Raw genomic sequence first — 22,837 nt, forward strand, 5'->3', positions numbered from 1 at the left:
AGGAAAGGATTCCTACTTGACTGGCAGCACTGGGTATTATTTCCCACTCTCTGAATTTTAATGTGACTATGTCCAGGTGGAACGACAAGTTTCAGTGTTACAAAGTCTGATAATTGACAAGTGTGGATAATGTTTGCTTGATCTGATGAATAAAAAAGAGAAGGGTTTTATTTTAAAGAAAAAAAGTTATTTTAGTGTAACCATAATCAAGACTCAATTATATGCTTCCATTGATGCTAGCCAAGAGAAGTCAGTAACAAAACACAGACTTTACATAAATTTCATCACATCTGGGCAAATATGTAAATTTTGAACGAAAAAAACCACCATAGATTTAACTTCAGATAATCTCTGCTCATCCTTGGAAATACCACTGACTAAAGGATTTATAAGGTTCTAAAGTTTACAACATTTATACAATTTGTAAAACAAATAGCTGATAAAATATTAATTGCTGTTATAAAACTTACCTGTCTGCCCTGAAATAAATGTTATTAGCATCTCCAGTTGTTCTTTACTGCTGCTAATGATACTTCAAATTGATAGTGAACTGTGTTACCGTTTAAAAGGAAAAAGGCCTGTGGATTTGCAAAATACCTGTGTATATTTAGATGCAGCATATTTAGGATTGTTTTTTTCCCCACTTGAATTTACCCATTTATGAAAATTTACTTCTATGTATCACACCAAAATATTAAGAAGGGGGGGAGGCTGGGGTTCGGCCAGATGTATAGAGTAGAAACTCTAAACAAAGTCCTGTGAAATTATGACCTATGCCAGACAGCTAGAAGCCAAGTGTAACCTCAGTTCCTTCACCTGCCAAATTTTCCAAAACTTATGCTGGAGCTGGAGGGAGCCTGGTTTCTTCGTTCGTTTTTTAAAATATAAGCTGTTCAATTACTCCTGTGTGCCACTATCTGCAACCTAAGGCTACATGAAGTGGACTTAAAACATCTAACTTAGGCTACTTTGGAAAACTAAATCTCCAATATTCTGGTTATAATTTCCAAAACCAGTATTAAATCCTGTTCAATCCAATAGAAGAACACTAGCATACTATTTGGATAAAAAATTCCCTTCTTAGCCACTGCTGCTTTTCAAAATAAGGTACCACTACATTTTTTCTTGAACGTGGCCTGAAATACAAAAATGTCATGATTACTTTGTTTTGTTTGACACTTTTTCTTAACAGCAAAGTGAGCGGCTGCAGCCTGGGTCAAGTACTCACAGGGGCAGAGAGGCCTCTGGGCCTGCAGCCTACCGGCCCTGAGGGCACCGCAGAGAACCTTCCAGAACCTCCGCCCCTACGTGCCAGAGCGAGCGGCAGCCACGGCCAGTCGTCAGGTGGGAACGGGAGCCAATCAGAATCGGGCATTCTCTGCCCGACCCTATAAATGGGCGGTGCCCAGTGAAGGGGAGGCACCAGGAGGGGGCTTCCGCAGCAATGGGGGGGCTAACAGCGGGGCCAGCCCGGCCAGGGCTGCTGCGCTCGCCTCCCTGACTGCCTTGGCCTCTGCCGCAGGACAGAGAAGTTGTGTGAGGAACTGTGATGCAGACCTACCTGGCTTCTCCTGCGGAACGGAGAAGTTGTGTCACTCATCGACACGAAATATATCCGTGACCGTAAGTGTTTTGGTTTTCTGAGCCCTTTTAGTCTACGCTGTCCATTCCATCTCAGACTGCAACAAAGGGGAGAAACATTTACTGTTTTAGGAACACCAGTGTAATTTGCCACGTACTGGGACTCAGAATAGTTTGAATAGGAGAGATGGATAGGCTCGGGGCTCTGCTGCAGCTTAGCCTTTAAACTTAATATATGTGTGAAGACTTAAATGAGACAGAAAGCTTAGGGGAAAGAGATTCTGTCCCAGGACGGGGTTTTTTGTTTATTTTGTTTTGTCTTTCCTCAGAATGTATTATCTTAGTCATGCTGGAAATGTAGGACAGGTCTCTATGCAGCAATATCTTGAGGACGTTAGTACCTCAAGACGTGCAGTTTTTTTCCTCGGTGTAGTGAAGGAGAGAGATTTCTTAAGAAAGTTGTTTCCTTCATCTATGAAGATTTCTCACACCAATGCTTGAAATCAGAGTACCAAAAACTACCATGATCTTCATGTCTCATGTAGGTGCTGGTGAGGTTTGGGACCCTGGTTTGGATCCTCCCTGCTCCATTTCCACCCACTGATGCTGGCTGAGTTCATGCTCAACCCTGCTGTATCCAGGCTTAGTTGGCCAGGGATAATTGCCTGAGCTGGGGTCTTGCACTCACTCCTATCAAACCCCCTGCTCTCAGCAGGATGCCTACAATCCTGGCAACGCAGTTCCTGCAGAGCCCCTGCTGTGCTCAACAGCTTTAACCCAACAGTCCAAGGCAGGCACTTCGGTGGTTGTGACAATGCTCTGAGAGTTCCCTTTGAGTCGCTTGTCTCTGAGCTCAGGGATTTTGCACAAAGAGTAATTTCCCTTGAGTGACTTCAGTGACTTTAGTTCTTATGAAAAGTGAGCAGTGGGCCTCTCTATCTAAATGTGGGTTTGGACTATCATGAGGCAATGCTTTAAGTAGCATTACTTTAACAAGTCCTTTATTCTGCCTGCACTGTTCTTAAGGAGACTAAATTTTGTATTCCTACATGAAAACACCATTTGTATTTATTTTAAATAGATCAAAGTCTGCATAAATGCTTTATTTCATTTATTAAGACAGTTGAATTTATTGCTATGAAAATATGTTTTTATGGTTACCAGACTCTGTCTTCTCATGATCTGCCCTATCGTGTAGTCAGAGGATCAGGTTAATGTTCCTCCAGACATCTTTCATCACTCCAGGCAGCTTAGTTAAAAGCCAACACAGTCATAAGATTGTTTGTGTTCTTCTTTGTATGCTTTGTAATGCTTGATAACTTCTGGGACTATCACTACAGTGAATATTATTTGTGAATACAGAAATCATAGGTTGATTTCTTCAAGTTTCTGTTTTATCTGCATGTTGTAAAATGAAGTTGTATGTTCCTGAAAGCACCATCTGAGGAATGAGATCGGTTTCTCTTTGTTTGGCTGCTCAAACTTATTCTCCATCTTATTTAAATATTAGTTAACTTACTTACTCTTGATCAGACTGGGGGGGATGATACTTCTGGGTTGCATGGCAGCCTGAAAAAAGAGTAAACATTTTCTGATAATTTTATTGTAACTGTGATGCCACAGGTACCTTCTGTATTCCCTCCACTGTTGCAGTAGTGATATTCCCAGTGATGATTTTGGTTTGTTTCGACATTTAATGGCAATGTTTAAAGGACATTGTATTATCCGAGCTTTATAAGAAGGCAAAAGAATATGGTCTTCTTTCCACCCCTGCTATAGAATTTCAAATTTATAGCAAAGGAAGGTGTCAGGAAGTGGCAAGACTAGGTCTGGTACCAAAGAGAAGGCAAACTGGGGCTGAGTGGAACAGCACAGGTGGGACTGTGCCTGCCTGACAGGGCACAGCCCCTGGCTATGCAAGCAGGGCAGAGCTGGTGATGCTAACAAGTCAGTTCAAACAGTGTACTCCAAGGGCCCTGCCAGAAGGTGTTGGGCAGCAATTAAAGAGATTCTAGGTTATAACTAGTTTTTTCTGACTGGTCTGTGTTTGCAAGGAATCCAAGTGCCACAGACATTTTTTTACTACTCTTTCATCTCTCTGTGAGAGAAGTCTTTAAGAATATTTCAGTTGGAAGGGGACTACAATGATCATCTAGTCCAACTGCCTGACCACTTCAGGGCTGACTAAAAGTTAGAGCATTTAGAGGCATTGTCCAAATGCCTCTAAAACACTGACAGGCATGGGGCATTGAACACCTTCCTAGGAAGCCTATTCCAGTGTTTGATCTCTGTCTCTGTAAAGAAATGCTTCCTGATATCAGGAAGTCTGAGCCTCCCCTGATGCAGTTTTGAACAATTCCCAAATAATTAATATCAATTAAATTAATATTAATAGTAATTAATATCACAGCATTTTATTGGTGCAACCTAAGTGGCTGGATGGAAGATTTTGCCACAACACTCACTCATACAGTAAAATAAATAGCTGCAATACTAACTCAATGCCCTTCTTGCCTTGGACATTTCTCTGAAATCATGAGTTGATGTAATTTTGGTGTTTTCCTGGGGTTTTTTTTTTTGGTTTTGATACACTTGACTTCAACAACATTTACCAGAGGTCTCAAAGACATCAAGATCCTTTGTCTTCTGAAAGTAAAAGCAGTGGCAAAGACAACAGTTGTCCAGTCTTCCTCCCAGTGCATGCATATTGAGAGAAACTACAGACTGATTAGGAGACTTGTTGTTTTCTAATGCCTATATTTGTGCAAGGTCCTTCTCCAAGGTCCAGAGCCAACAGGGTACACAGCAATAATCTAGGTAGCCTACACTCCAGACTGTTGTGTTAACCTTAAATTTATTTATTTTGTTATGAAGGGAAAGTCAAATTGTATCCATGCCCTTAGGGATCAGGGGTTTTTTTCCCCCATTTGAAAATGTTGAGGCAAACGGATTCTACCATCTGCTTTTGCTTATTTTAACTAATCAACCAGGAGATGTTGCAGTAGACTCCAACAAAATAATCAATAAAGGAGGCCTAGATGGTCAACCATGTGGCATGCTGGCTAAAAGCCAATTTCTGTCCTTATTAACACAAATAGTCTTTGGATTTCATATTAATCCTCCTTGAGAACTAGCTAGATGAACTTGCTTTGGGGAAGAGCTTGTGAGGATACTGACTTTTGCTGAAACTGTCCTCAGGGAAAAATAACTACTGTGAAAACAGTTGTTTAGCAGACTTCTGAGTCAGGAACAAGGTGTCCTGTATTGTCATAGAAGGTACATTTTGTATCCCAGTCATGACTTCTAGATTAGACAATGTTGAGACTTGATATGCACTGAAATTGTTCAAAAACTGAAGTTGATATAAATTACAGTAAAATTTAATACATCAAAATAATTGCCTAATCAATACTATTTCCTTTGATATCTTTTAAACAGCATTAATCATAATGAACTCATTTGGTATTAATGCAGATGTCACAAATGCTTCAATTGGATTTCTGCTGTAACCGAAGATTAATTACTTTGAGTAGACATTTGTGCTAGTATGCATGCATATAGAAACAATAAAAATAACGAAGTGAAGAGTGGAACAATACTTCCATGTAAAAGTAAAACAGTTTTTGATTTAGGAGTTAGACATTATTAATAAAGATGTATGCATTTTGCAAATGAACCTGGAAAATTTATCTTCATGTAAGCATATAGCAAATATCTTACCCCATCTCTTGTTACTATGATGGTATCGCTGTCAAGATATTCACTCTTTACATTTATAGAACATGCTGCCAGAAAACCTATATATTCATTATATTTTTTCAATTACATTAATGTTACTGAATATTTTACCTATCTTTCATGTGCCCTAGATGTGTATCTAATAACTGTATTTAAGATTCCAGAATGCTGGGTACCAAATCCAAAAGTATTATTTCCTGACTTTGCCTGATCAGAGACATGTCAGCTGAATATCATTTCATTAAAAGAAAAAGCTTAAAGAACATTACAATATCTGGACATATCAAATACAATTTTTGCAAATTATCTGAAGACATTTTCAAATTTTAGATACTCAAATGGTAAACCCTTTGTGGCTGTATACATATACAAAATTTTAAATAAAAGTGCTTTGTGAACAGTCATACAATTTCTGTGAATAGGAAACATGTTATAGCTCCAAAATATTTAAGGACTGCCTTTGTAAACAGACTAGTCTTTATGGTAATTGCAACACTTTTCCTTAAAAGGTGATGCTTCCAGATACCATTTGTTAACTTCATTGTTAATTTCATTTAGAACTGCTATGAAACTGAAAGCTCTTGTTTAGTATTCAGGATAATATGAAAGGTCCAACACAAAAGTCATTCTATGAAAAATGTTAGGTTTTAAATAGCGTCATATATCAAAATCTATATTTTTTAAGTTTCCAACAGATCCGCTTTGACTAATTCTAGCTTGATACTGCTTTTTGTCTAGCTGGGTCTTTCAGTGACATTTGATGCTATCAATTAAGTGATCCTTCTTGATCAGTCTTTTCTGATCCTCTATCATGCAGCCTTAAATCTGACTTGATTCCTAGCTGTCACTTCTCTCCCAAATGTTTCTGTTCATGTTTCTATCTGATCAGGTCTTTGTCTTTCACTGTGACATTCAATTTACATTTTTTTTTCCGAATACATCCTATTCTTTCTTCGCATAATACTTCCTAAACTCAAATTCTAAAAATCTTGGTTCTTGGCTATTTCTTCTACAATAGTAATTTCAAATATTTTTAGCTTGAGCTTCTTAATTATTCTGCTCATGAAATCTTAAATTCCAGAAATTCAACTCTTTCAGCTTTGGAAATGTGGACAATTGAAGTTTGTCTGGAAAACAAAATAGAGAATCTATGAGGAATAACACATAAGAAGAAAGACAAAAAATAGTCAGAACTTAAAATGAGGTAGTTTTAGAGGGCTTAATTGATTTCAGATCCTGTGTTGCAATTGTTTTCTCCTAAGTGCTTTTGCTACTTGAATTGCTTCAATACTTTGGAAAAGCACTTTCCTTATGATGTTAGAATATTGTTATATCAGGCCACTGCAAACACTTTAAAGTTAAATAAATACCTGCACTGATTTGGTTTGACAACACTTATTCATTTTTTTCTTTTGTGTTCCCTCCGTATACATATGGAGCACAAGAATTTTGTGGCAAAAATGTTTTAGAAAATTAGCAATTTTCATGGACTGCTAGAAGATACTCATGATGATCAAATTCTGAGCTTGTAAATGTAAATATTCATCCTGAAAACCTGATTTTTAAGGGCTCCAATCAGAACAAACATCCTGTGTAATTCATGTATCTAATCAAAGCTAACCAACACAGCCTGAATTTCAAATGTCAAATGTTTGCAATAGGCAGACAACACACATAATTCTTCATCTGTGCATATTCAAAGAATCTCTGTGTGAATCAACCAGAAGTTACAAAAAGAAGTGATATTCATCACAGTATTTACTCAGCTCTTGTGAGCAGCATGGACAGCTGTAATACCAGGTTTCTGGCATTTTTTTCAATTGATCAATATCGCATTAACAATTTTTCTTAACACTTTTCTTGTTAAGTTTCTCAAAGAATATTATCCTGATGGACCTAAGTACAAGAAAAGGAAAATCTTTGTCTTGTAAAGTTTTCTGTCAATTCTCCATGATTTGGATACTCAAACTTTCCAATCATCTTTTCAAACATATTTTGTTTTTCATCCAATGAATTGAAATTTTAAGGTACTGGTGTATTAGGTGGTTTGGTTTTTGTTTTTTCTCCTCATTTCAGTTTGGCTACCTTAGTTTATCTGCATTATTTCTATAGTGCTTTGTGTCCATTTACAGTCTAATTTTGATGTTGGTCTAAATCATTATTACACCACCCTTTAAATCTCTCTATTGGCTCTTGTTAAAACACCCCATTTATTTAAAGATCTCGTTACTTACCAGAGTATGTTCTGATTCTCTGACCTCTTCACACTCCTTGGTGGTGACTTCAGTTAATTGCATGATTATCAGATGATAATGTGGTAGCATTAAAATGAATTAGCATGTAATTACTGTTGTTCCCAAGGGAGATAGGGTACTTAAAGCAGTGCATGTTATTTCATGGAAAGCATGAAGCAGTATATTTCCACTGGTATACTCAGATATCCACAGCTCTTGCTTACTACAGTGTGTTCATGGTACAAAATCATAGAGGAGATTTGGAAATAGCTGATCAACATCTGCTTTTGCATCTTAGGTTATTCATGTCAATTGCAAAATCTTTAATTTTTACATGTATGTAATAAAGTGATTTTATATGATCTCATTTGGGTTGTCTCATTCCCATTGGCATTTGTTTACAATAAATATTAACAAGACTAAACATTATAGACCTGAATAATGAGTCACCAGAAAATTATTTTACCTAATCAAAATTAATTCAATTTACATATGAAACAATAGTTAAAAATACTAATGTTTCAGCAATGTTTCAGATCTTGAGCTATGAATATGAAGATATTACAAGCAGAAAAATGCTTAACTTACAGGATATATTATTAATCTCATTTGTTCATCTGAAGAATTTACCTTTTAGGAGTCCCAGTGTCAAGGTGTTCTTATGCAGGACTAGCTGCATGTAATTCTTCTGTCTCAAAAGTTGTGTACTTACCTCTGCACTGGAGGGTCTGCACAGCAAAGCAGGAAACTAAATGGAAAAGCAGTTAGTGTCTTAGGATTGATTCATTTTCTAAATAGCACATTTTACTGCTCAGAAGGGTTTTCCCAAGAATGTTTCTTTCTTGCAGTTGATGATAGCATTTAGGAATTAAAAATGCACATAAATTGGAAAATTACACAATTGATAAGGAATACCTCTAACCCTAACTGCCGCCTTTTTGAGATGAAGTCCATAGAATCACAACAGTAGGTTCTACAACAAGGGCTAAAGAATAAAAAAATAAGTGAGCAACAAAAGAGTTTACTTGCTTTACTCTGATGTGCAGTGCGTCATTGGAAAAGCACTAAAGATCAGGCTCCCAAATACCATGGCTTCAGTGTTGAGTGTCTACTTGAGTAGGGGATGCTTTCTTCATCATGGGGCCTAATACAGCTCTATTTCGGGCACACTTCTGGAAGCATGTGACGTTAAATGTTTTCAGCACCTAATTTGAAATAGTTACTATCCAGAAAATCTGAGCCCTTAGTTCGTAAAAGTGCTTTGTGGATATTGTAAGAAAATATAAATTGTAAACTGTAAAGCATATAGGTGTGTGCTGTTACAGATAATGTACGTGAAATGCAGAGTGCTAAACTGTTAGCGATAATGGAACAATCTTCTATCTGACATTCTTTTAGTTACAATTTTCTTGTTATGTCAAAGCATTTTTTAAGTTTGTACTAGCATGCCTAAATGGAAGGGGTTTTTTGCTATATGAACTTACACAAACATGGCTGAAGAGAGGGAATAATAAAAAAGCAGAATGCATTCATCCATTTCATAAAACAAAATCCATTGAAAATGCTTACATGCTTGAAGGAGAAACGAAACTTAATCGTAATTTCATTTCTGGAAAAAAAAACCCTTTTGTTTGCAGGAGAAAAAAGATGGAACAATTGTTTCTTTTCTACATGTGTTGCTTGGCTTTTTAGCTGAATTACAGATCACATTGGTTAAAATGTTTTATCAGTGAATGCAGAAGTAGCTACATGGACATCTACCTATATCTGTCCAGGATCTAATTGTTCAATATTTATATAAAAAGAACACAATTGTTTTAGGAAGAATTCAGAAGTACATTCATTTTCTATTATATATATGCCTGTATTTGGGAGGTCTATTCCTTCTTTCTCTTGCATGTCATTATACACACACGCTTATGAAAGTGTTAGATTTTGCTTTTCACAAAGTATATTATTTATTATTTACAGTCTCCCCAGTATAATGGTATGTGTTTATCCCCTCATAACAAATGATGGTCAAGTTACACTGTTCTGCTGCTAAACTTTATAGGAGTTCTGAGAAGAAAGGCAACAAACATTGGCAATCAGAAGCAACTGGAAACAAGCCCATAAACATTTAGTTTTCAGAGATTCCTAACATTGAAAAAGATGAGAAGAAAATGGAAAATGTTAGGCTCTTTTGTAGATCTGGAGACAAATACAAAGGCATGTAGAGAACTCTGAAGCAATAAATGCTTTACAGAAGGTAAAGTGGGCACTAAGCTGCTTTTCTAGAACAAAAAAGAAAGGGATTCCAGTAAAACAGCAAATTCAAAATGGAACAATTTTTAGGCAAACTAAATTATTACTTTGATACAAAATGCTGAAACAGTAAATAAAACTTGGATGTTTAGATAATGAACGAATGTTAACTCATTGAGGAAAATGATTGAGTAACTCTTGTAGAAAGGGTATGAAGATTATGGACAGTCAGGACTCAAATGCTTCAATGCTCTTCCACTGTGAAATTAAACTTGAAATAGGCACATAAATTTTGCATCTTTCCTTTCTTATTTCATCAAATCAAAATTAATTTCTTTTTTAGAAAAATACAAGAGTTTGGCAACCTGACAGGATTTTGCAGTTGTCTTGGAAGAAACACTTCTGAGTTAGTTGCTCTTATTTTGATTATTGTCAAAGGTCTTGGGATCCTTGCAGTGTTCTTGGGCAACAGCCTTTTGGTAGCTCTAGGAAAACAATTATTGCTAAAGTTGGTAAAGAATTTTGTAAATCAAATAGTGTGGTTTTTAAGGAATAGGAAGTTTGAATGTTTAAATAGATCCAAGCCTACCCAGTAAGAGGTAAGATCTTAAATGAAATTTTTAGCATACTGATACCAGTCCTCAAGCTCTATTCTCTATCTGGAATTCATTGACTTTGTACCAGCTTATATCCACAGATACTATTGCCTAATTGATGCAGTAGTCAGTACTGATAAAGTAGATACTATGAGCTTGGAGTCTCTGCTCAAGTCCAGTGCTCTAGAAGTCTTTCACAAACAGGCCATGTCATAATAGCTATGAGAAAGCATCTTTTTTTGTTAACTGTTCAGCATGGGAAGTAGATACGTAAAACTTATACTAGCCAAGGTCCAACTGCATGGTAGGTGTTACTTCAAGTACTGTTGAAGTTCATACTGTGGGTAACACCATAAGGGGAAATATTTTTTGTAGAAAGTTCTATATCACCTAGCTTAGCTAGTTTCTTAATAAGTGAAATCTGCTGTCTTTGAACTTACTAATATTCCTAACTTGGACAAATACGAGTGAAGATTCTGGCCGAACAGAGTCGGTCTCACTGATCTAAAAAAAGTTTTTAAACGCCTTTTAATGGAGTAATGATTAGAAAGGTTGGGGTACATGTACAAAATACGTTTATAAGGAAAAGATTAACGCAGGAAATGTAATTTCTTTCCTTGCGTGTATCCAAGAGCAGACACTAGACAAGTAGAAAAATTATAGCAGACGAGATTCCTTCCACTGTGAAGTATAGTAGGTCAAGTCACTATAAACGTCATTTTAGAAAGTTACCATAGAAGCATCTTCCATCTCATTTTGTTTCACTGAAAACAGGTTTATGTAATGTTTCAGTCCTTCATCCTCATTGGGCCCTAAGTCATGACTGTAACCATCACCCCCTGGGTAGGTAATATTACTCATCTGACTTTTCCTTACTATTTGTTACACAGCTGCATGGCAACATGTTCTCCTTGATGTTGACTGGGATTCTGATATTTTAATTTAAAACTCTTCAGAATGTTTTTCAGTATTATAATAACCTATTTCATGATACTCTGTAAACTTTACTGACAACCATCTACTGATTTCTTTTTTGATTCCTATGTTCTTGAGCTGTCCTGCACTGAGAGTAGTAAAGAGTCTACAAAGCTTTGAGATTATCACTGGAATCTACCTTTGTCAGGCATATTTGCTCTTAAGGATTCTTAAACATGTTTTCATGTATTTACTCCTATACCATTTTTTTTTTCATTTTTTTGCCTATGACGGTTCAGAAATGTTTAACAAGACCTCTCTGAAAAGAAACCAAAGTTATAAGAATTTACATTTCATTTAAATATTTAAATTCTTTTATATCTTCAGATTTAAAGAAACTGCCTTGTTTTTGTTTGATGCTCTTGTATGTGTATGTTATATGCATGCATGTTTGTCCATCTTAGACTGCTTCATCTGAATTTAAGAAGCCAGGTTTGTAGGAGTGTCATGCAATTTTCATAATTATTAGATCAGTGCAGCTTGGAAGAGTTTTGAGAAACACAATCTTTTTGGTTCTTATCACAAACAGTGCAGCTGATGCTGGAATAGTGTATGTATGCCTGAGTGATGTATCATTTTTATCAGTCTAAATACATGAAGAGAGGGAGCTTGAATGTATTTTAGGAGCAGCACAGATGGGAATTAGCAAACAAGTGTTTAGAGAAACATCATAGTGTTTTCTAGGTATAGATTCTTCTAGCATGTCGGAATCTCCCTGGTCTGGTTTTCTCTCCCCACAGCATAATGATCAGAACAGTCATGCAGACTGAAAGGGCTTTTAAACTAGAAAGGAACAGAGTGGTGTGTTCAGAAGTTGCATCTCTAGCCTCCAGATCTGTCACTGAACTCACCTGGGATGAACTGGATACCAAAGAGCGAAAGCTTTGTTAACAACACAGAACTCAATAGTTGTGCCAGTACCTTAAGGAACTTAAGAATCAGCTATCAAAGGGCTACCTTGAGAAGTGAATCAATGGAAAGCATCCTGCTTGCCAAGTGTTTATTCTTAGCAAACAAGATTGCTTTGATGACAGGGTTGTTTACGTTGCCACTCATTAAATAACTGTATATGTGATTTTTCTTTTATGCCTTTGTTGCACATCTAGACGTGCAAAATTAAACATGAGCTGAGACTTCACTACTCTTCTGAGACCATTTGGGCCTGGTGATGAATAAGTTTGCCAGTGAATTCTAAAAGTCTGACAGAGGGACTAAAGGAAGAATTTAGTTAAGTCAAATTTACATGCATGTTTACCCTTTACAGTGTTCAGCTGCTCATAATGGTGATAAAGGAAGTCTGGATCATGTTTTCTATGTTCTTTTTTCAGCTTATTGCCTTGTCATAGGAAAACACACCTATCTCAATGTATGGTTTTATTTTAAAAGCTCGCAATAAAATAAAATTCAAGCATATGGAAGGTGCATATGCTGTCGACACATTCCATGAGGAACAAAGCTGTCCAGTTTAACAGAACTGATAATGTTCTAAAAATACTCAATACATCCTTCAGAGTTTGCTAGAAAGGTCACTGTTGCGATAAAGTTGTTTTAAATACATGTACCAAGGACACAAGTCATGACTAAACATTCTTGAACAATCTTGAAAACAGCTATCTTATTTCAGGAGTATATAATTATTTTGGGTCAAAACGCTTAAGCATGTGAGTAAACATTTCATATGCTTAATATTAGGTGAATATAACATTAGGGAACAATATAGAACTGTTTGACATAGTGTGCTCAGAGACCATCTGCTAAATCCCCAGCTGGATATTTGCATGAGCTCTTACCCAGTTTATACACAGAATTTTCAGTGACTTTGCAGACACAGCAGTGAACGTTTCCTGTGTCAGTTGAGACTTTCTTGCTAAAATCAATCCATTGCTTGTAAATTGCAGCTACCTAGCTGGGTTGGGAGGTGAAGAAGAGGATGCTGTTATAGATTTGTTATATCTGCAGTAAAAGGCATGTGAAGGCCATGCGATGCATTCTTTCTTCTCTGAGGGAGTATTTCCAATGCAGTCTATTTTCCCAATGTTGTATTCTGTTAGTTCAAAATGCCACATACAAAGCAGATTAATCCTGTAAAAGGGGAAAAAGCTAACAAACTTAATGACAACAACATTGAGATGAAAATCCATTTTTGATCAAAGATACACAGAAAGAAATCAACAAAATACCCAATGGAGGCAAGCAGTAATACGAAGTTCAAAAATTTGAGGTTAATATACCTCCAGGCAGTAGCCCACTTACGGATTTTAAAGATTGGCAGGCCCAGATGCTGCTGCTCATCATAGTAACTACCAGAGATAATGTAAGAATTCTGTAATAGGCACTGGATGGGAAAAAAACCTAGAAAGCAGACAGCAGAAATAGAAAATTGCTTTACAATTTCAAAAGCTGCATTCTACAAAATGCTACAAAAATAAAATATTTTTTCACACAGGTACCAGTAATGTGCTGCTGCAGTATAAAATTTCAGAGGTCATAGAATAGCCAAAGGGCTATACTTTCTTCCATTTATTTTCATCTATTAATTGGTTTAATATACTGCCTAGCTCTCTCTGTTTTATGATCTGTTTTGTTTAAGAAGGAGAAAGTGGGGAGAAAGATCAGAAAAATTCCTTTCAGAGAGGCAGCTCTGAAATGATCTTACACTCAGCATTAGATAATGGATTCAGCTTTCTGGTTATGGCACCCCTTGGCATCATCTTTTCTTAACAGCAACTTGCAGCAGTATTTCTGTTTCCCTGTTCAAAACAAGATTAACAGAATCTTGTTAGATCTTTGGTTTTTTGAGGATGTCCAGGTAGCAGATGAGGCTAAAGCTACCTTTTTCATTTGTGCTTTCCTAGTAATTATCACTCTTTTTTTTTTCTTCCCTAGATGTAGATATTGGAACAATAACATCTTTTTCTTTCTTGTTTTTTAATTCTTGGTATGTTAGAGTACTACCATCCATCCAATGCTGTACTTTAAATTCACTGGAAGCCTAAGTAAGTACAGAATGAGTTACAAGTTCATTAAGTGACATTTGACGCCATGTTTTACTAGCATCAATTCAGTTTCCTAATGCTTATCTCTCTTAACAGAGTGGTGACAAGCCCACTTAGCTTACGGTCTTAGTTTGCCTAACTGAGCATCCCTGTCTAGTGCGCCATCCTCTAAGCAGCAGGGTGGTGATATCTGTGCAACTGGTACCCCAGTCAGTATTTTGATCTTGGTCCTGAATTGCACTTTAAGTAGGTTCAGGCAAATAAACACTTGAGTAACACACCTTACATTAGTGGACTATTGATCAAGACTGCCTAGCTCAGAAATCTCTTTCTTTTTTCTCTGAAATTTGAGGAGCTACTTTATCTAGTGTTTTGATTGCAAACTGGAGTTTATCTGGAACCAGGAATTTTTCATAAGCTTCCCTGATTTTTCAACTTGTACTCCATCCTGGCATTTCAAAGCCCAAACTTCTTGGACTTTAATGCTTCTTCCATCTTTTTTCTCCCCTTTGGATGGTTGTTGAGTTATGAAATGGGTACATCAAAATGCTTTCTATAAAAACATATTTAATTCTGAGTTTTTCCATGGGCCATTCACAGGAATATGAAAGGATTTTTAATGAGATTATAAATACTTTAAATATTATAAATATTCTGTATATTTTCAGAGTACCTGGATCTACTTTGAACTTTAAAGACTGACAAAATTTACTTTTTTATTTCCTGCTTGTTATTCCTTTCATCTGATACAAGTATTACATCTTAATTATACATCTGTTATGATATGAAAAGAATGGAAAGAAGATGCAAACAATTAAAACTTTAAAAAAAAATCTATATCAAGTTGTTTTCCTTTGGTCTATATCAAATCTCAAACAGTAATCTCTAATTCTCCTAGGCTTGCGTGTGGATAATACTGACACTTTTTGTCTGTATACCTAGAAAAGACAGGTCTCAGTCCCCTGAGGCAAAGCTGGGATGCAGATGATTGCTTATATTCCAGTTCTCAATTTTTTTAAGCTTGCTTTTCTCATTACAATCTCCTAGCAGCTTCTTTATTCCCATCAGGAGTCAAGTCTAAATCCACCAAATTCCATGAAGTCCGTGCTGGTTTTAGCATCCATTATCAGGGAAAAGCTGGTAATACCTTTAGGACTGAACCCACTGCTGTAATGGGTGTTTTTCAGCAAATGTTTGATGCTTCCTGGGGTATCTACTTCACTGTGAGTTACTTGCAACAATTAGGGATATTGTCTTGTCTAGTAAGCCATGCTCAGTTATTAAAATAAAAATATTCATGAGGAAGAATATGCATGTGAGATACTAGAGCACCATGGAAAGATTTATAACCATAAAAGACCCGATATGTGTGTTGTCCATCAAGGTGAAAGTGGGATGGATTCAGTCCTGGAAGCATTTTTCTGAGACGCTGCATTTCTTTCCTGAATAAAGAATTCTGAAGACTGCTGAAGCCCATAGATCTTCTGATCCCCTAAATCTCTCTGCCAAGCATTTGAATATTTGAGAAATTATTTCTCTCTGTCTATTAAATGACCCTCTCAAGCTCCACTGTCACCCTCAGCTCTATGAGAAATATTATAGACATAATTTTTGCATACATCATCTGAACTTGGAAAAATGAAAACCACAGCAAAAGGATCTTTCTGTCCTTTTAATGATGTTGTTTGCCCTAGTAACACATAAGGCAACTGCAATAACAAGATTTGAGTTCCTGACTGAAAACTGAATTGGTAAAGGAATTCTTCAGCAAAGTCTTGTGCCATATGTACTTGATTATCATGAAAGGTTACACTATAAATTAAAATTCCTGTTGAGTGTGAAGCTCTGTAGAGAACAGCCTTGAGCAAAAGCAGTGTCTCATGACATAGAGGCCCAAACTACTTTGGCCACTAATTACTACTAGGACTGCCAATAGCCAGTCTTCCAGGGAGCTATAGCCCTGACTGTGACTCCACCAGCAACTGGCCCAGGCAAGGGATGCTTAGAAACATTTGATATCTGGTGAATGAGTCCCAGACTGGCAGAGTAGTGAACATAGGAAAGGGGGGAAAAAATCATCCAGGATCAGGAGTGTCCTGTTCTGAAAGGCTTTTGGTAAAATATTTTACAGTGCAATAAATATATCTGTAGGATGCTTTTTTCAAACCTATGGTATAAAAAAAACTGAAAAATTTGGTTTCAGGAGTTGTATAAAATAGGTTTCAGAAACCTGGGAGACTTTAAATCACTGCCAAAGGGTACTTTTTGGAAAAAAACAAGGAAAATTTTTCTTTTTATTGTGCAAGGTTGAGAGGTTTGTGTAGGATCGAGCTCCCAGACCTTTTATACTAACTCTCACTAAAAGCAAATAGGTGAACCCCAGCACTCCCAACAGAAAGGGCTTTTATTTTTCTGCTAGGATTCAAATGTCTCACCAACAGATCTAGAAAGAGGTAAATACTGTTAAAACCCTATAATCTGCCTCATCTAAAATAATTGTGTTTCTGTAAACATCATCAGAGAGGTTTCTACTTGTTCAACAGCTTGCTTTTTTCTTCTCTGCTTATCAAGGAGTCTTAAGAACTGAAAAATATGGTGCAAGTATGAAATACAGTAATAGAACTGTAATTTTAGGAGAAAAAGCATTGCTGTTAAATACAAATAAATTAGGCAAACCATTCCCTTTAAACATATTTAATCTAATTAATGAAAATACTTGCAGATAAAATCTGTAGTAGCACTGGTACTGTTTTCTTTCTCTTCTTTCAAAAGAAGAAAAATTGTTCAATGATTTTGCTTCTGGCTAATTTATTATCACAATCTGTTTTGCCAAAGCATTCTGCCCTTCATTCCTGGTATATGTTCTTTATTAGTACGCTGCAGTGGAATTTTACAGAAAATACTAATATGGCTGCTTGCATAGCACCTGTCACTTGGAATTCTGTAATATAAACCCTACAGATTCTGATGGAAACCTAAACAGAATATAAATTTGCCAATGCAGCAGGCATCTTTAATAATCTGTAGAGTTTGTAAGTTTTCAATGTTACCGAAATGTCTTTCAGCCTTTTAACAGAAAAGAGACTTTGCTGTAAGAAATCAGATGCAGGTTGAAATTGAAATATTTCCCTAGAATGTAACCTCTCATATTAAAATACATTATGCCTTTATTCACCAAATAATCTTGATTTTTTTACCCTTTATTCTAACGCTAAAAACCTGTAAAATTCAAGTTTCTTTTAATTTTATCAGTGTGACTCAAATTTAATTCAGTCTTGACCACTGTGGCTCCTAAATTGCAAAGTAATCAATTGTGCCTCCTGTAAAATGAACTGAGAAAAGTTTGCCATTTTATGAGCTCACTGCCTGTGCAAGACATCTCATTTAGAACACTTAGTAAACTCCAGTCTAATCAAATTTAGCGTTTGAAACCTGAACTGGCTGTTAATGGTCCTAAAATAGACCAGTCCCTTCTGGAGTACGTTTGCCTGCAAAATGCTATCTATTGCTGTTTTTCTGAAGCAACTGCTTGTCTTTGTCTATCAGGAATATCAGATGTCAGTTTGGGAGGAATAATTATAAGAAAGCTTGCATTTATAAAATTACAGTGTTAAACCTGTAAATTAACTGTCAATGTATACATTCTAAACCTGTGCCAAATAAGCTTTAATAGGATATATGCAAATTCCCAGAATGCAAATCTAACACTGTCAGATTGCTGATGTTATTTCAAATCTTCTTCCTTTTCTTTCGTAATTTTGAGTCAAGGAGAAACAGCTCTTTGCAAATTGAGGCAGTCTCAAGGGGCATACGGGAGGATGGAATACAGCTGGCATTTACATGGCACCACAGTGAAGCATCTTTTCTGTGCCAGTGTGTTATATAAGTGATGTCTAAAATAATGAAGCAGAGAGAAGGTGGCATTAAAGGGGAAAGCATGTCCTATAAGCTTATGAAATGAAGATAGCATTGTAGAAAGAGAATAGGGACTGATTCTACCCTAATATTGTAAAACAAGTAGGATTCCAATTTAACAAATGCTGTTTAGTATGAAATCCCTAAGGTACAAAGCATGCATAGCACTGAAGTGCCTCTTTATGGTAAAGCCATTTAGAATTTTTTTTATTGAATATAAGCACCTTATGATTCAATTCAACCTAAGAAGTATTCATTTTTTTTCTCCATGAACTGCTGAGATCTTATATTTGACACTGGAATTAAAAGGCCAGCTGGTAAACTGTTTTAAGACACCAGAATTCCATCAGTTTTCAGAAAGTTGTAGTAGTTGAAGGTACAGCTCAAAATCTCTTGGCTCAGACTTTATCAGTCTCTCAGCACACTTGAAATGATGAATGAATCTTCCTTTGTGGTAGTATATTTTCTAGAGTCTGTTTTTAGGGGGAGGTAGGAGCATATCAAACTCTTATTTGTCCCGACTTTGCTCTGACATACGCAGTCAGTCATACATCTGAGATGTTCTGTGTCTAAACTAATAGGGTGAACCATAAAGTTATTCTCAAAGCAACATATATTGATTATAAACACCTCAGTTTAACTTCTAGAAGCCATGCATCTTGACTGCGAAGCTCTGCTGAATGTCTGGGTATGAGATTGTCCCTGCCACAACTTACAACCAGGCATACTCTTTTGAAGGGTACTATGTATTTGGATGTTATCTGGACATTCAAGTCTGGAAGAGGTATATCAGATAGCAGAAATCCCATTGTTCCCTGTTCCTTATTTCCCAGTCATTCTGTATTCTGCTTTTCTCTGCTATACATAAATGGAAGCAAATAACACAAAGGCCACTGCCTGTACTTGGCTTTGCAAAGGGATTTAGATCATTCTCAGAAAGCTATGGAGAAAACGGAATGGTTTTGGAGTAGGTTTCCAAGTATAAAACTACAGTGGAAGGACAGATTGTACAGTAATATATAGCCTCAGAGTCAGCCCTAAACAGCATGTGAATTGGAACTGAAATGGTAATTTCATAGTTCAATTCTTCACAAACATAATGTATCTAAAAAATATCCCAGATAATGATCATCTGGCATAAAACCTTGACCTGGGTATCTGTAGACTAGTCCTTCATCAATGCAATGTTTTTATGGTCATCCATGCCTGTAAACTCTTGTTCTCAGGAGTCTTTTAAGTTAGTAGAGCATACAGGGCTGAAGAATATCTTTTCTTGCTTGGATCATTACTACATAATATTTAATCTTTTGGAATCTTACTAACATGGAGAATAATTCTTATTCTTGCCCTGATGTAGCTACCTAGCATCTCATCAGCTTGTAAATTGTAACACCAATACATGACTGTGTTAATGTTGTATGCATGCCAGATTTACCAAGCTACTTAATAACAGTTATGACGAAAAAGACCAGGCTGAACAGACTGCAACTTTCTCTGAAAACCTTGTTAAACTTTCCACTGTTAAACTCTCTCCATTGTAAACTTGCTCTAAGGTCAGGTTTTGAAGCATAAGGACCTGTTTCATTACTAAAATTTCCAGTAAAAAGTTAAGCCTTAGAAAACTAATGGCAGTTGTTCTTGAAAGCTGTAAGAACTCTTCTCATAATGGCACTTAAGTCTATCTAAAATAATCATAAATTAAAATCTACATTTTATGATTTAAACTTGGATTTCAAGTTTCTTGAACAGCTTGGATTTGCTGCTGTATCTTAAATATTCAAGACAACCAATTTTGATTTGAACCCTTCTAGTTCAGTCTTTGCAGTGACCATTACTGGAATTCTTATGGGTTATTCAAGCCTTGGAGTTTGAAAACTTCTGTTTTAAATGAACACAGTTCATACAAATTAAATTATGCAAAGCTCAAACTGCAATTATTTGTGCAGTCTATCGATTTGCCACAACTAAAAATGGGACATGTGAGTGATGTGAATTAATCTGCACAATATAGGCATACAGTTGTTTTGAACATAAAAAGCAGGACAGTCAGCATCTCGTATAAACTGGTATGCAAACAGAAAAAATGTATGCACATTAAAGGCTTAATTGTCTCTTACTTGAAATACAGGTCAGATTTGAACCTATACTGTTCTGATGTATGTTTCATTTTGAGATAAAACTTTTCATAGTACTATTTAAAAAAAAATTTGGAGAAAAGATGAGTGGTTAATAATACATGCCAATTAACGTTTTTGTCTCATATCAATTAAAAAAACACCTTTGGATGTTGGCTGTTTTCTTTATCTTTTTAGAAACTATTGTGTGCTTGTAAGAATGTGCAGTTGAATTCTTTAATAAGTATGTACTTGTATGTATAAATATTCCTAATTCCTGCTTTCAACAAGCACTTAAATTGCTTTTATGTAAACATTGTCATTTATTTTGCATGCAGTTGCACACTTTTGAGTACTTTCAAAATATAGACTCCATTTAAAATTGTACACTGGAAGGCAAATTCCATCTTATACTTCAGAAAGTTGTGTGAGTTAAAATCCTGAAATAGTCTATGTTTATAAAAATATAATAATTACTTCTCTCTTTTGAAATCTTATTTGTTGAAATTTAAATATACTGCTGATGTATCCTCTTAACACTGCAGTTTCTGATACATCTGAAATTTAGGAGACTGAACCTCTGTGACTTTCGAAATACCATAAAGCATCTTTTATGCTTCTCTTAAACTTACAAAGGCTTTTTAAAATATGAACTTTTCCATGTTTGATTGGAAACATCTGGAGTTTTCACATAGATTTAAAAATTAGAAGGTCCCATCTTTCTTCCCAGCCCCAGCTGTGTGTTTTTGCCTTCTCCTTTTTTGCTGGTTCCAGTGCTCATCACACTCGGCTGGAACTACCCAGTTTCACTGAGGTCTAGAGTTTACAAAAAGAGGAATAACAAAATGTGCAACAGAGCAAAGGAGTTACAGGACTACAGCAACCAACAGTTAGGATTTGAAAAAGCCTATGTTTTGGGGAAGATCTTCACCTGCACAAGAACAGAAGTGTGATTAAGAAAAAAAGTATTCTGTTCTGGGAAAAAACCAATCAAAGCCACACTGGAAGAGACAACTGCCCTTCATATGTTTCATAGAACTCATATATCTTCCTTCATGTATCTCTGTATATCCATATCTCTGTAAATGGTTTCAGCAGGGATAGAGTTAATTTCCTTCCTAGTAGCTGGTACAGTGCTGTGTTTTGGATTTAGGGTGAGAATAATGTTGATAACGCACCGATGTTTTAGTTGTTGCTAGGTAGTGTTTATACTAGTCAAGGACTTTCCAGCTTCCCATGCTCTACCAACTGAGAAGGCTGGAGGGACACAAGAAGCTGGGAGGGGGCACGGCCAGGACAGCTGACCCAAACTGGCCAACGGGATATTCCATACCATGGGACGTCATGCTCAGTATATAAAGCTGGGGGAAGAAGAAGGAAGGGGGGGACGTTTGGAGTGATGGTGTTTGTCTTCCCAAGTAACCGTTACACGTGAGGGAGCCCTGCTTTCCTGGAGATGGCTGAACACCTGCCTGCCCATGGGAAGTAGTGAATTAATTCCTTTGTTTTGCTTTGCTTGCGTGCGTGACTGTTGCTCTACCTATTAAACTGTTTTTATCTCAACCCATGAGTTTTCTCACTTTTACCCTTCCGATTCTCTCCCCCATCCCACTGGTGGGGGGGTGAGCGAGCGGCTGCGTGGTGCTCAGTTGCCAGCTGGGGTTAAACCACGACAATGGTTTGTGCAAACAAGTTTAGGTGTCTGGTGACTAAATAGCCATGTGGGGATCCTATGTAGCATCTCAACACAATTGCAGTTACTGTACTTGCAGATAAATTTGCAGAGTAATCCCACTCTGATTTTTGCTGTCCATCGGATAAGAAGTAGGTAAAAGCATAGCTTTTTTCTCTGCTATTTCTGATTAAACACAGCCATACAAGGGGAGTACACAGTTAGGGAAATTCAACTTCTTAACACTGAAGAGTATGGAAAGACTTTTTTTTTCATAAATCCTAACTCTGAGCCACAGAAATATTTTATGTGCCGTTCTTAAACTACAATCTAATTTAACTGCAGTTGCATTTTTAAATGCAACTGCATTTTTGACAGCTTCTTAAAAAATCCTAAACCAACCCAAAGCCACTAGAGCTGCTGAACTTTTTATACATGGATTTGTACTTTGTAAGCCCTAAGAATCCTGGCAAGGACTATCTTTCAAGAGTAAATAAGCACCCCTCACCACCTGTGTCTCGCTGCACCATTATGCACACTATTTGCCACATAATAAAACTTGTCTTTCACATCAAACTTAAATGGTAAGCAATTGTCCTCTGTCTTTTACATAACAGGATATGGTACCCAGCAGAATACACAGGTTGCTATACATATCCCTGTTCTGCCATTGTCGCAAACTGTTGTGTTCTTGGGACTCACAGTATCAATATGAAACTTCAGTTTTGTTACATTACATTATTGAATTCAAGCAGGTACTGTATTTCCATTG

This window comes from Pygoscelis adeliae, unplaced genomic scaffold (genome assembly GCF_000699105.1).
Source record: "Pygoscelis adeliae isolate BGI_AS28 unplaced genomic scaffold, ASM69910v1 Scaffold10, whole genome shotgun sequence".
Lineage (NCBI taxonomy): Eukaryota > Metazoa > Chordata > Aves > Sphenisciformes > Spheniscidae > Pygoscelis > Pygoscelis adeliae.